The 15,687-nt window shown below is 42.2% G+C and overlaps 1 pseudogene; it reads left to right on the top strand.

Annotated features, from left to right (window-relative positions):
- Window positions 1–946: 946 nt before the first annotated feature.
- The window catches only part of LOC148216809 (uncharacterized), a 37,675-nt pseudogene continuing 22,934 nt past the window's right edge, over window positions 947–15,687 (top strand).

The raw sequence follows: 15,687 nt of genomic DNA, 5'->3' as shown, positions 1-15,687 counted from the left end.
TACTGTAGCGAACAGCCAAAGTATGTATGAAAGAGGACCAGATGAGAACCTTCTGAATATAGAGCAATGCCAATGCAAACATACATTTCGGCCTTAATATTACCTTAGATATACACACGACCTGTAATCAAATAAATTCTAGATGAAATACTGAACAGAAAAGACATATATTTAGTAGAAACATGTTTGACTATTTGGGGATGGTATTTGAAATTAATTTTACAGAAATGCTTCCGGTTGCTAAGATACTTGGTGCAGTTGTACCCATCTGGATCCTTAATATAAATGTCTTAATGTTGCTGGAAGTCTGTTCCTCCAAGTCATCATTTAGAGAAAATAGTAGTTTGGATCAACTCTAGGGTTTCTGATGAGGATTACTTGGAGCATGATGTAAAAGCATTTCTTCCTGCTATTTGACTTGGGAAGAAACTCCCACTGGTGTCAATGAAGCTGTGATCAAATGAGAACATCCAGAAAATGGTATGACCTAGAAAGGCCCTGGAAATAAATGATCTGGAATTTTCTATTGTTTCATTGAGCAATGAACATCTGATAATATTTCCAACATAGTGAAATTGAGCTTCAGGTAAACCTTTGCCCTTCTTGGCCCTTCATGAGACCAGTCAGATTAGTTTGTATCATTTTTAAGGTGATCCATGACATCAATTTTACATCGAATTGAAAGTGTGGATATCTACTGTCAGGAGTATAGCCACAAGATAAGGATCCACTTCATTTTATGAACTGAAGATGAAAATCCAAAACAAAGATGAATGTCTATTAATATTTCTTATCTAGCAATACAAAACCTATGAGCTTCTCCCATCTCCTGCCCTTCTTCTTTGCCATTCATGAGATCAACCAGAATCCAAGGCTCTTACCCAACATCACCTTGGGCTACAACATCTATCAGAACTTGTTCAATGCAAGATTGACATATGACGCCATGATGGACTTGCTGTCTAGTGGGCAGGACAATGTCCCAAACTACAGTTGTGGAAGACCAAAAAATCTGTTGACCGTACTTGAAGGGACTGGTTCTGAGCTTTTAAATCATTTGTCAGCCATGCTGGGCATCTACAAAATTCCACAGGTATGAATGTACATTAAAGCTAATTCCATTTTGTAAATTCTGCATGTAGTACAGAAGGTAGAACTGGAGTATTTCATCAAATAAAGTAAGTCAGATGATAGAACCTAAAGGCCGGCTGTGTCAGGCCCCACCCAAGAACAACAGAGAAACAGTTCAGCTGAGTTCAATTCCTTTATTGTTACACCATATAGCCAAAATCTTGCCAAACTAAATCTGTACTACTGGAAGTACCCTGGGAGAATCTAGGGAGTGGCTGTTCCAAATCTCTTACACTTCCCACGCTCCTTCTCTGGACGGTGTTGTGTCTGGTCTGCCTTCACTTCCTGGAATGAGCCCCCTCCTTCCTGAGAAACTACCTCTCTTCTGCAATGCACATCCCCCCTCACCCTCATAGTTACATCCCATCACAGATAAAATCGTTCAGGAAGTCCTTGCTCATCGATCACTCATTCAGCGACAGTTCTAAATTGGAATGGGAGTAAATAAGAGGTTCTTATGACTAGTATGTTCCCCCTTATTCCAACCATGCTCAAGGAAGCCTCGGGATTGTTTTGGAGGAAAAAGAAGGGAAACATTTCTTCAAGAGGGTCTTTCCTCACTTACACCTACAGATAATACAGAATCTGGGGACAATATTTTTCTACTGAGGTCCCTTAATGTTGCATCATCCCCAATCAGGAAGGCACACTTAGCTGAACAGTATATTAATAGTATTTTGTACTATGTTCTGACACTGTCCAAGGTGTATAAAATCTGCTATATTTCTCCTCCCGTGACCTTGGAGGGAATGTAGGTAACTCTCAATGATTGAGAAGAGAAGCAAGTGAGACATAGCACAGTTCAAGGCTTGGTGTAGAGAAATTCTCTGCAGTGGGAAAAAGGCCTTAGGTTTAATCACTGAATTCTGTTTCTAAAGGCAGGACAATAACCCATATTTTTTATTTCATTGTAGATCAATTATGCGGTTATCAGTCACACTCCTGAGCATAAAGAGCATTTTCCTTTTTTCTACCGGATGAGTCCAAAACAAGAGCCTCCTCACTTGGCCATTGTCAAGCTGCTCCTGCATTTCCGATGGACGTGGATCAGCCTTGCTGCTCCAGACAATGAAAATGGAGAGAAGTTCAGAAGAAACTTTGAGCTTGTGGCCATCAAGAAAGGCGTTTGTGTGGCCTTCTCAGAAAGCATCCCAAAGTTGGAAACACAGAAAAAGAAGGACTTCCTTTTGTATTTCAGCCACATTGATATAAAAATTATAGTTTGTCAGTTGGACTTTCAGGCCACATTAACATTAGCCCTGATAATATTAGAAATTGAAAAAGCTAAAAGAGTTTTTGGGGAGAAAGTATGGATTGCAACAACTCTGAAAGTCACATCTATGGTATTTTTGAAACTAATCATTGATCTCCAGCATAAACATCTCTTGTTATCTTTCCAAATTCTGACAAACAAAAGGATACCACATTTTCATTTGAACACCTTTTTCTCTAGCAGTGAGAAATTTGGGGAGACAGCATTTCAGTGTTCCTTTTCACACCCTGTTTTGTCTAAGAAAGTTTGGAAAAGATGCACAGAAACAGAAACCTGGGAAATCCCACCACGAGATATGGTTGTAGAAATTCTGTCTCAGGATGGATCCAGTATTTCCAGTTCAATCCAGGCTGTGGCCAGAGCCCTCAATGCTGCCTATTCCTCCCACCTGAGTCAGAGGAGAATCAGGGTTGGAGACCATCTCATACCCCAGGTGGTACAGCCATGGCACGTATGATTTTTCTTTTGATTTCTGCTAATGATCCCCCTTAAATTCCTTAGTCTTTGTTAGAAAGGGGGGTGGGGTGGAAATGCAATGGGATATTCCCCACAGCATTTGCCCAAGTCTGAGAGTTTGTTCTGACCAAACATGGAGGCTTGGAGAGAAAGAAGGAGAGAGTAGCAGTTGGGCTTGTTTGGGAAGCTGGCAGGACAAGTAGTGAAGATGACAGGTCTTGAGATGTGGAAGGAAGACCCATCCATTTTCCTAAAGATGTGTCTCCCCTTCCAAATTGGATTTAAAGCCCCAACCATTTTTAATATATTTTTATCTCCCAATCATTCCTTCTTTTTTAATATCACCAACTCTCAAAGCTTGTTTGCCCCTGTTAGGAGGGCACAGTCCTTCCACATTAGAGGAATGTGTAGTTGTGGGACCCCTGTTGTGCAGATCTGTTGGACCATGCCTCACAGTTGCTGTGTCCAACTCTTTAGACAGACAACAGCAGAATGGCAACTGCTGACCAGTGACCAATGCAGAGAGAGCATCTTGACTTCAGCCTGAAAAGGTGAATATCGCACCCCTGCTGCCCACCTCAATTACCCTTCACATTCTGCAGTTCTCACAAAAAATACAACTTTTATGGGGTGCAGCTGAGGTTGACCTGAGGATTTCTCACTGAAGAGCTGTAGATGAGATGAAGGCCACGTGGAAGGGACAAGGTGTGAGAACGGTATTGACAAGGCTGGTTTCTGACATGGTTAGGTTCAAGTGAGAAAAGGCCCAGAAAAGACCTTTCACACATTTCCAAATCCCCAAGATTTCTTGCCCATTTCAGGGGCCTTCTGTAACACTAGTGACTTCAGTTTCCTGCCAATGTACCTGACGTGCCCTCCATATAATCCTTAACTAGATTTCTCCCAAACATTGGAGAAAGAGGAACTGAGCTGAAGAAACCTTATTTGGACGTAGGGATCAGATAGGAATGTATAGAGTACAGCTGTCATTGCTCATGTCTTTCTAGCTTCATCCTTTTCTAAGAAACTTCCAGCTTTACAATCTTTCAGTGGGTGATCTCTATTTGGATGAGAATGGAAATCCTGCTGCTGACTTTGATATCATGGACTGGGCAGTATTTCCCAACAAGTCTGATGCTGTAGTGAAAATTGGGAATGTAGAACAAAAGCCCTTTTCGGAAGTCAAGCTCTCCATCGATCAGAGTGCCATCATCTGGCCGACTTCATTTAACCAGGTAGCTAAGGATGCTTGTTTGGGGGGTGGCAGGTAGTATCGTTTCTCTTAGATCTTAGAGATTCATCTGAGTTTACAGCTTAGCAACTTTAGCACTATGATGGATGGTCTGTAGTGAAGGCACATAGAATGACACTCTATTATTTACTCTTGAAACTCAAAAAGTCTCCTGCTGGCTGTGGGAATGCCAAAGGGGAAATGTAGGAAATGATGTGGTTGGTCCACTCAAAGCCTCTGGTGGCCTGCAAGTAAGGTAAGCAGGCTAGCAAAGCCCTTTCACATAGGAGGGCATCTTACCCATGGCTTCCTGGGTACTGCAGTCTACCTCTCGAGTGAGCTGGTAGGAAGTTGAGATTCTCAAGAAACACATTAGAATAAGGCAGAGACTCAAGGGAGTTATGGAAGATGCTGCCCTACCAAGATGGAAGCAAGGAGCCTTCTGCATTCCCTGCTTTGGACTACTTTTGCCACCATTCTTTGCTAGTGCTACTCGAGCTGACACGGGCAGTACTTGAAGTCCAAAGCAGATATTGCCACTTCCAGGAAGAACAGAAACCTTTGACTTAAGTTGCCCAACCACATGAGCCATCAGCCTTTCATTTGTATTGAGGGTATTCTGGGAGCAAATAATGCTGAAATGAGATTAGTACTGAGAATGTTTCATCAAAAGAGTATGATGTTGAACATGAGTTACTGAAAAAAGAATAGACTTAGAAAAGACCTTGATAGTAGATTTTTGGTTTTGGTTTTAAGAACTGGATGTAACAGGCATTTAGACTTTTGGAAAGAATATATTCTTTACTGCTTAAGGTAAAAAAACTGCTTGGGGCAGCTTCTCTTTCTGCTCGTTGCAAATCCTGCTCTTCGAAAGGAGCCAAGGATTATAGGAAGATAATGCCAGCTCAATGACTGGGTTCATTCAGATTTCCCTGGATTTTCTTTCTGTTTAGAAGGTGCCATTTTCTAGATGTACTCCAAGTTGCCTCCCAGGATACACCAAGCTCGTGAGAGAGGGAGCACCAGTTTGCTGCTATGACTGCTCTCCATGTACAGATGGAACAATCTCCACAGAGGAAGGTAAGTGCCCCAAGAACAAAGAAGGAGCACCACCAGAGTCCAAAGCAGGCCTGATCTTGCTTTGTCCCCAGTGTGAACCAGACAGTTGTGTGGGAGGTGCATGTGGGTTTTCATGACAATGGGAACCTGACCCCTTATTAGTAAAACAGGCTTTCTAAGAGAGGAGATTTATTTATTGGAAATACATTATAGGGAGAACCAAAGCTAACTAACTACTTCTCACTGGGAGGGGCGTGCAAGAGCAGGCAGATCATGTAGGTGTTCCTTGGAAGATAGGTAGAAGGAAGTGACTTACCTTAAAAAAATTTTTAACAAAGAGTGGTCAGCTTGACAAAGAGGGAAGAGAGAGGAAATCCTTACTGCTCAACATATACCCAGCTGTCCCCTTGGGTCAGTTTGTCATCAGCTGCTGAATGCCACTGAATTCACTAGCTACAAATACAACTGCTTGCTTTTCAGATGCAGCCCATTGTGAGAAGTGCCCAGATGACCAGCATTCCAATAAAAAGCGAGACCAGTGTGTCCCCAAGATTATAAGTTTCCTGTCCCATCAAGAAATGTTGGGTCTCATCCTGACTCTCTTTGCACTTGGGTTGTCCATAACTACTGCCTTTGTTCTAGGAATCGTTATTAAATACCGAGAAACTCCCATAGTCAAAGCCAACAACCGGGACCTCACCTACATTCTCCTGGTCTCCCTCCTGCTTTCCTTCTTGACTTCCCTGCTGTTCATCGGTCGCCCCAAGAAAGTGACCTGCCTCCTCCAAGTCACCTTCAGTGTTGTTTTCTCAGTTGCTGTATCCTGCTTGCTGGCCAAGACTGTCATGGTGGTGGTAGCCTTTCTGGCCACAAAGCCAGGCAGCAGGATGAGGAAATGGCTGGGAAAGAGTCTGGCCAACTCCATTGTCTTGTCCTGCTCTGGGATTCAGGTGGGCATCTGCATCATATGGCTGGGAATCTCTCCCCCATTTCCAGATGCCAACCTATATTCCCACCCAGGACAGATCCTGCTGCAATGCAGTGAAGGCTCGGTCACCATGTTCTACACTGTCCTCAGCTACATGGGGTTTCTGGCCTCCACTTGTTTCTTGGTGGCTTTCCTGGCCCGCAAACTGCCAGGGACGTTTAATGAAGCCAAGTTGATCACCTTCAGCATGTTGGTTTTCTGTAGTGTTTGGGTCTCCTTTGTCCCCACCTACCTGAGCACCAAAGGGAAATACATGGTGGCTGTGCAGATCTTCTCCATCCTGGCCTCCAGCCTGGGCTTACTGGGCTGCATCTTTGTCCCCAAATGCTACATCATCCTCCTGAGACCTGACCTGAACACCAAGGAGCATCTCATGATGAAAAACTAGGAGGGCTTCTCATTTGGGTGGTTATTTTTTGTACCACCTAGTGGTGATATAAGATAGCTTGGAAGTAAATTCTTTTTTATGTCTTCTAAGAACTTTCCTTCTTCCACCTTAACTTTTAATTATGACTGCTATATGAAACTGATTTTGGAAGAGGCCATTTTATTTTAAATCATTATTTTATTACAATCTGCATTCATCTAGAATCATAAACTATCAGTAATGTTAACGTAGTTTCTGAAACCAGAAAAGGGAAAGCATTGTATTGCAGCTTTGTTCAACCTAATTTTTGGAGGGCAGGAAATTCTGTTGCTAATGATGAGGATGGTTTTGGTTTTGTTTTGTTTTGTTTTATTATTTCATTTCATTTCATTTCATTTCATTTCATTTTTTGTTTTGTTTTGTTTTGTTTATTTTATTTTATTTTATTTTATTTTATTTTTCCCTTTTGTTGTGGGTTGAGCTTTCATTCTACTCCCTGGATCATTATATGCTTTGACTTATTTCTTTGCTCCTACATTTTTTTCTTCCCCTCTTTTTTTCTAACAGATTATCTAGGATATTCTAATTGTTCATTTGAAAACAATATATGCTGATTTGAAGGCACTGATCAAGCACATGCCATTTTGAAAAAGGTAGAAGTTTGGAAAGAATCACCTTTTCTATAGCGAAAAGAAGTGGACCAGCTCATTTCGGGAGGGAAACTATGATACTCTCTTGTAGCTATAAAGAATCTTTGGCCAGCTAAAAGTCTGGTCAATTTATTATGTTATGAGTTTCCTTTAATTTGGATATGCTTTTTGCAAGGGCAATCCGAGAGTCCCTTGGACTGAGATGAGCGGCTATAGAAATTGCATAAACAAACAAACAAATAAATAAATAAATCTCAGAATCAGTAGTATGTAAATTAATTACAAAGATTGGAATAGTCGAGGCTGTTTTATTCCCAGTCAGCCTGAGTGAATTATATAGGCCACATGGTCTCAATACCTGATCCATCTTTGGTGGGGAATTTTTTTTCTCAAAACATTCACCTTCATAACCAGCAAAGTCTCTATCAGGGTGCCCCTAACCCTGGAGAGCACTGAATACAGGAAATATTTTCTTTTGGCCCTAACTTCTTTATTCAGAAGGAAATCCAACTGCAGAGGGACCACAGAAATGTTCTGACTGTGAGAAATATCTTGGTAAATAGGCACAGCTTGTGGATCGTCAGAGTATTCACACGGAAGAGATGTGTCCTGATGGGATAAAATGTTTTACTTCTCTTGTTAGAACACCAGAAGTTTCACACGGAGGAGAGACACTATAAATACTTTTGAAGTGGGATTTTCTTCCACAGCCATACCTTAAAATCCTATTTATAAAACTCTATCTATGCAACAAAAAGAAAAGAAAAGAAAAGAAAAAAAAACTCCAATTCTATCTGAGGATGCTCAAAGAGGCCACAGAGGTAGACAGAATTCGCCACTCTGAGGAAAGTTTTTCTTGAAGACCGGATTTTCTGAAAGATCACAAGTTCCAGAAAGGAAGCAAACAGAACTCTTTTTATGTGAATTAAAATCATTCACTTGAGAGGTGCCCTAATGTGCAGTTTGTGGGGCCAGTAGATATACAGCATCAATTTGTAATATTGCACAGAAATCTGGGGTGGGGGTGGAAGAATCCTGTGTCTTACAGTGCATATCCTGAATAAAGTGCCTATTGAGTTCCCCAAGCAGTCGGCAGGATTCGTTTTTTCTCAAGCTGTTGAGGGATAGGATTGGGGAAGTATAAATGTCCTATTGATGTCAGTGTCCAATTCCTTTTTCCACCCCATCCCCCCCCCCCAACCCTTGAGAGTAAGTGCAACATGGCTATATCCAGATTTCAGCTTCTTCTCTTGATGCAAGTGTGGGGTCAGGTTTTTGGAGCCACCCAGGGTTTGCAAAGGAGTTCAACTGAGATCCTCACAGAAGGAGCACACCTGCCTGTTAGTAGGCATCACACTCAGTTCAGCACCTCAACAATAAAGATTGACATTTTTCATAAAACTAGTGAAAATTCTAAGTGGTCAGAGACCTTGGAAAGAATTCTGTTCAACCCAGATTGAATTTTAGGCAGGTTGGATGACTTGGTTTGTTGAATTAGCTGCTCCTGACCCAAGAAGAGAAGCCTTCTCGAGTTGTTTTTTTCAACTGTTGTAACTTCAAACAGTCGCTGCACAAGTCAGTGGATAAGTGAACCTTTGCATTTTTTCCCAAGGGATTTGGTTCATTGGATAGAGATTTATTATTGACAACCGTGTGCTAAAATCATAGTAACTGAAAGTTTCAGATTCTTTCGAGAGACAGTAGAGAACTTGGCAGGATGCTCACTTTGGCACTTGCTTTTAATTTTAATTCTTGAACCTTTACCTCTTACTGTAAGGGAATTTCCAGACATTATAGGTGTTAATTTGGCAGGGTATTAATTATCATCAGCATGTAAAAATTATATTAGCAATTTTGGATAAGTATTCCATTTCTCCACCTAATTTTATATGGAGAGTACAGTATTTTGGAAAGCCTGCTGGCTATAAAATCAACTGGAATCAATCTTGTTTGCTTTCTTTAGGCCCTGATATATCAGCACAGTTTGATGGTTGGGTTTTGCCATTTCTACTGAGTACATCAATTACGTGGGACTCTATATCCCCAGAAGGATTTCTAAATACATGGAAATAAATATGTTGAAACTTTTAGAAAAGATGGAATTGGATTTAAATAGCTGGATTAAAATCCCATTAGGTCTGTGAGACAAAATTAATGTTATTAAAATGAACATTGTCCCTCATTTAATTTATGTCCTTAAAGGCATCTCAGTGCTAATACCAAATCAATCTTTTCTTCAGACTGTAAGTCATTCAGGAAAATGTATTTGGGATACTAATCCACCAGGGTTGTCATTAGCTAAATTGAACTACCATTTGAAGTGTGGGAGCTTCAGTTTATTGGACTTGCTAAAATATCCCCAGGGCTCATATGTTAGCAGCTATCAATATGTGGGATGAAAATTTACTAGAATATTATCCCACCTGGGCTTTGCTGGAAAGTTATTATTTCTTCCCATTATGGTTCCTGGAATGTTCCTGGAGCAACGTACAGAAAAGACATCAGGGCTCAGACTGAGGACAAAAGAGTTGTGCTTCTCCTCCCTGAACAGTTGTGAGAGGGGCTGATTAGCTGTGTCTGCCTGGGAGGTCACAATAGCAAGATGGCCATGGCAACTGTGCAATTGGAGCCTCCTCTGTGGGATGTGTCTGCCATCGCCATCTTGGTCCTTTGCTATCGTTGGGCCTCCTCCCACTATGGCTAAGGAGAGGGGTAGCTGAGCCCTGAGATTTCATCCAGGTATGCCATTCACCTTCCGATACAAGAAAAGTGGGGAGAGGAGGAAAAGAAGGATAGAGAAAGTGTAGATGCAGGCCCAGTAAAGGACTCATAGAATGAGATACATACCAAATGAGTAGAGGAGTTCAAAGAAGCTCAGAGCGATAGAAAACCCATAGAAAACTCATTGAATATGGTCCATAGGAACAGTGGCCTGCTCAGGAAGGCTCAGAAAAGTCACGATAGCAGTCACAGCAATGCTAATGAAGCCACGCCCTTTGGTTCATACATTGACTTCACACACGTGTACAGATGGGTGGAGTGTCTGTCACGTTGCTGCATTTTCCCTTCTGCAGAATCTCTTCATCTTTTTCCAAATCTTATATTTCTCATAAGGTTCAGAAACAGATATCTCCTTATTTCAAAAGACATGTTTGTTTTTCTAAAATAAAACTTTCCTTGGGATAAAAGAAGAAAAAACTTCCCTCCTTGTCTCTGGTCTGCACCGTTTGTTGAAAAGAACAATCCCACCAATTCTTATCCAGTCGTTTTTGCTTCTCAGTCAGGACCGGTCATCAGATGTCCCTTCAAGATAGCTGATGACAAAATCTAACGGATTTTACAGATAAACTCTGGGTTTGATTGATTGATTGATTGATTGATTGATTGATTCAGTTTGCAGACCCGCCCATCTCAAGCCAGTGAGTCTGGGTGGCAAACGATCATAAAAAGAATTAAACAGTTAAGATATAATACAGAAAAAATAAATAAATAAATACAGATAGCAGCCAAGAGATATTACAATTCATTGGTGTCAACATAACCAAGAAACGGGGCCCTTCACACACTCAGGACCTCAGGCCCAGGCACACAATCAGGTCTTCAAGGCCTTCCAAAAGGTGAACACAGTCAGGGCCATCCTAATCTCAGGAGGGAGGCTGTTCCAGAGGGCAGGTGCTATGGCAGAGAAGGCACGTCTCCTGGTCCCTGCCAGGTGACATTCCTTGGCTCATGGAACCCGGAGGATGCCCATCCTGCCAGACCAGATTCGATGGCTAGAAACACCTGGGAGAAGACAGTTCCTCAGGTAACCTGGTCCCAAGCCATGAAAGGCCTTAATGGTGACAACCAGCACCTTGACTGCACACAGAAACATACCGGCAACCAATGCAGCCCCTGAAGCAAGTAGTGTTACATGTGCCAAATAACCGACACCATTTATAACCCATGCAGCTACATTCTGCACCAGCTGAAGCTTCCGAGTGCTTTTCAAGGGCAGACCCATGTAGAGTGTGTTGCAGTAGTCCAAATGCGAGGTCACGAGGGCATGAGTGACAGTGAGCAGAGCCTCCTGGTCCAGGAATGGGTGCAACTGGTGTACAACCCAAAGGTGTGCAAAGGCCCTCTTGGCCATCTACCACCTGTTTTTCCAGCAGGAGCCATGAGTCCAAGAGGACCCCCGGATTGTGCAGTGACACCCCATCCAGGACCAGAGGTGGAAAACCCTTGACATTGGGAAGCCCAAGCACTCAAAGCAGCTGAGTCTTCTTGGGTTGAGCCAAAGCCTATTGCGCTCCATCCCGGCCCCTACAGCCTCCAGGCACTGAGACAGGACATCCACAGCATCGCTCAGGCAGCCCAGGGTGGAGATATAAAGCTGGGTATCATTGGCATACTGATGTTACCTCACCCCAAGTGGTCGGATCTTGTATGATCCTACAACGAAGGGTGGCTTAAAGATGTCTCACTTGTTGGCAAGGGATGAGATGAAGATAGTGTCATGGGAACAAGCATAAAAATTATGTTTCCTAGGGGGCAAGGAATATTTTTTAAGATATAGGGATAAACAGAGCAGTCTGAATGCCTCTGATTGACTCACAGCCTAGAAGAAACCAGAGAAGGGGATGGCATGCCTGCCATAGAGTCCACCTTGATGTTGCTGCTGAAGGTTCCAAGTTCCTGACTGGAACCTGTCCCTCTTCTTCTCTGTCATATTTTTGATTGCTGAATTACATGCCATCACATTGGTGTCAACTGTTACCAATCCCTAGGTAGAATTCTCCAGGGTGATCAGTCCCCAACATGGTCAGTTCTTCTAACACTCTCCCCACTGCCCTTGTCACGGAATATATCCACTTTGCTGCTGGCTATCCATGTTAACTTTTCTTCCACCTTTCCCAGAATCATAGACTTCTCAAGAGAGCTAGGTCTTTGAACCATGTGTCCAAAGGATGATAATTTCAGCCTACTCATTTCTATCTTGAGTGAGAACTCTGAATTGATTTGTTCTAGGATCCATTTTTGTTTTCTTGGCTATCCATTGGATTCTCAAGAGTCTTCTGCTACACCAAATTTCAAAAGCATCAATACTAGCTGCATCATGGTATCTGAATACCTTCTCCAAGGTTTGCATTGCTACCCTACCAAGGGCTAATCTGCAGTGTAAATGGTTAAATATTCATGAGTGTCATGATCAAATCCCAAGATACAGCTTGAGAAAAAATGAATCCTGCCTACTGCCTGAGGAATTCAGGAGGCACTTTATATAGGATATACACAGTAAAACACAGGATTCTTCCACCCGCCCTCCCTCCAGGTTTCTGTGCAATATTGCAAATTGATGCTGTATATCTACTGGCCCCACAAACTACACATTAGGGCACCTCTCAAGTGAATGTTTTTAGTTCACAGACAACAGAGTTTTGTTTGCTTCCTTTCTGGAACTTGTGATCTTTCAGAAAATCTGGTCTTCAAGAAAAACTTTCCTCAGAGTGGCGAATTCTGTCTACTTCTGTGGCCTCTTTGAGCATCCTCAGATAGAATTGGAGGGTTTTTTCTTTTCTTTTCTTTTCTTTTTGTTGCATAGATAGAGTTTTATAAATAGGGTTTTAAGGTACGACTGTGGAAAAAAATCCCACTTCAAAAGTATTTATAGCGTCTTTCCCCACTGTGAAACTTCTGGTGTTCTGACAAGAGAAGTAAAACGATTTATCCCATCAGGACACATCTCTTCCATGTGAATACTCTGACAATCCACAAGCTGTGCCTATTTACCAAGATATTTCTCACAGTCAGAACATTTCTGTGGTCCCTCTGCAGTTGGATTTCCTTCTGAATTAAGAAGTTGGGGCCAAAAGAAAATATTTCCTGTATTCAGTGCCTCTCAAAGTTTAAGGGCACCCTGATAGAGACTTTGCTGGTTATGAAGGTGAATGTTTTGAGAGAAAAAAATTCCCCACCAAAAATGGATCAGGTATTGAGACCATGTGGCCTGTGTTGTGATTTGCAAATAGGGAGCACCAAGAGTCTTTGCCACTTTCTTTAAATTTCTCCCTTTTGTGGATACCCCTATAATTCACTCAAGCTTACAGAGAATAAAACTGCCTCAACTATTCCAATCTTTGTAATTAATTTACATACAACTGTTTCTGAGACTTATTTATTTATTTGTTTGTTTATTTATGCAATTTCTATAGCCGCTCATCTCAGTCCAAGGGACTCTCAGATTGCCCTTGGAAAAACAGTATTCAGATTAAAGGAAACTCATAACCATAATAAATTGACCAGACTTTTAGCTGGCCAAAGATTCTTTATAGCTAGAAGAGAGCATCACAGTTTCCCTCCCGAAATGAGCTGGTCCACTTCTTTTCTCTACAGAAAACATGATCCTTTCCAAACTTCTACCTCATTCAAAATGCCATTAGAAGAAAAGGGAGGAAGAAAAAAATGTAGGAGCAAAGAAAAATGTCAAAGCATATAATGATCCATGGAGTAGAATGAAAGCTTAACCCATAACAGGAGGAAATAACATAAAATACACTAATAAAAACAAAACAAGTTAAAACAAAAGCCATCCTCATGATTAGCAACAGAATTTCCTCTCCTCTAAAAATTACAAGGAGCAAAGCTCCAATACAATGCTTTCTATTTTTGGGTTTTGAAACTACATTAACATTAATGATAGTTTATCATTCTAGAAGAATGCAGTTTGTAATAAAATAATGATTTAAAATAAAAGGGCCTCTTCCCACATCAGTTTAGTTTAGCAGTCTCAATTAAAAGTTAAGATGGGAGAAAGAAGTTCTTAGAAGACATTAAAAAGAATTTACTTCCAAGCTATCTTATATCACCACTAGGTGGTACAGAAAATAACCATCCAAATCAGGAGCCCTCCTAGTTTTTCATCGTCAGGTGCTCCTTGGTGTTCACATCAGGTCTTAGTATAATGATATAGCATTTGGGGATAAAGATGCAGCCCAGTAAGCCCAGGCTGGAAGCCAGGATGGAGAAGATCTGCACAGCCACCATGTATTTCCCTTTGGTGCTCAGGTAGGTGGGCACAAAGGAGACCCAAACACTGCAGAAAACCAACATGCTGAAGGTGATCAACTTGGCTTCGTTGAAGGTTCCTGGCAGCTTCCGGGCCAGGAAAGCCACCAAGAAGCAGATGGAGGCAAGAAAGCCCATGTAGCCGAGGGCAATGTAGAACATGGTGACCAAGCCTTCATTGCATTGCAGCAGGATCTGTCTGGGGTAAGAATATTGGTCGGCATCTGGGAATGGGGGAGACATTCCCAGCCATATGATGCAGATACCCACCTGAACCCCAGAGCAGGACAAGACAATGGAGTTGGCCAGACTTTTCCCCAGCCATTTCCTCAGGGTGCTGCCTGGCTTTGTGGCCAAAAATGCCACCACGACCATGACAGTCTTGGCCAGCAAGGAAGAGACAGCAACTGAGAAAACAACACTGAAGGTGCTTTGTCGAAGGAGGCAGGTCAGTTTCTTGGGGTGACCAATGAATAGAAGAGAGGTCAAGAAGGAAAGGAGGAGGGCAACCAGGAGAATGTAGGTGAGGTCCCGGTTGTTGGCTTTGACTATGGGAGTTTCTCGGTATTTAATGAAGACTCCCAGAACAAATGCAGTGGTTAAGGACAACCCAAGTGCAAAGAGGGTCAGGATGAGACCCAACATTTCTTGATAAGACAGGAAACTTATAATCTTGGGGACACACTGGTCTCGCTTTTTATTGGAATGCTGGTCATCTGGGCACTTCTCACAATGGGCTGCATCTGAAAAGCAAGCAGTTGTATTTTTAGCTAGTGAATTCAGTGGCATTCAGCAGCTGATGACAAACTGACCCAAGGGGACAGCTGGGTATCTGTAGAGCAGTAAGGATTTCCTCTCTCTTCCCTCTTTATCAAGCTGACCATGCTTTGTTAAAAAATTGGTAAGGTAGGTCATTTCCTTCTACCTGCTCTATGTTCCAAGGAACATCTATATGATCTGCCTTCTCTTGGACACCCCTCCTGGTAAGAAGTAGTTAGCTAACGTTGCCTCTCCCTGTAAAGTATTTCCCATAAATAAATCTCCTTTCTTTTATAAAACTTCTTTTCCTAATCAAAGATCAGCTTCCCACTCTCAAGAAAACCCACACAGACTTCCAACTCAATGGTCCAGCTTATGGAGCATTTTGTGAGAGAAATAATTCAGTAAGTTAGGCACAGCTGAGGTGCCTCAGCAGATGGCAGAATTTAAGAGGCTTGGTGGGCCTTGGGGACTAAGCAAGGTCAACCTTGCTTTGGACTCTGATGGTGCTCCTTCTTTGCTCTTGGGGCACTTACCCTCCTCTGTGGAGATTGTTCCTTCTACACATGGAGAACAGTCATAGCAGCAAACCGGTGCTCCCTCTCTCATGAGCTTGGTGTATCCTGGGAGACAACTTGGAGTACATCTGGAAAATGGCACCTCCTAAACGGAAACAAAATCCAAGGAAATCTTAATGAACCCAGTCATTGAGCTGGCATTATCTTC

The sequence above is a fragment of the Python bivittatus genome, unplaced genomic scaffold (assembly GCF_059951505.1).
Source record: "Python bivittatus isolate LINGU-HERP-01145 unplaced genomic scaffold, Pbiv_v1 ctg000080_np1212, whole genome shotgun sequence".
NCBI classification, from domain to species: domain Eukaryota; kingdom Metazoa; phylum Chordata; class Lepidosauria; order Squamata; family Pythonidae; genus Python; species Python bivittatus.
The sequence above is the reverse complement of the archived record's forward strand: the minus strand, read 5'-3'. Positions and strand labels throughout refer to the sequence as shown.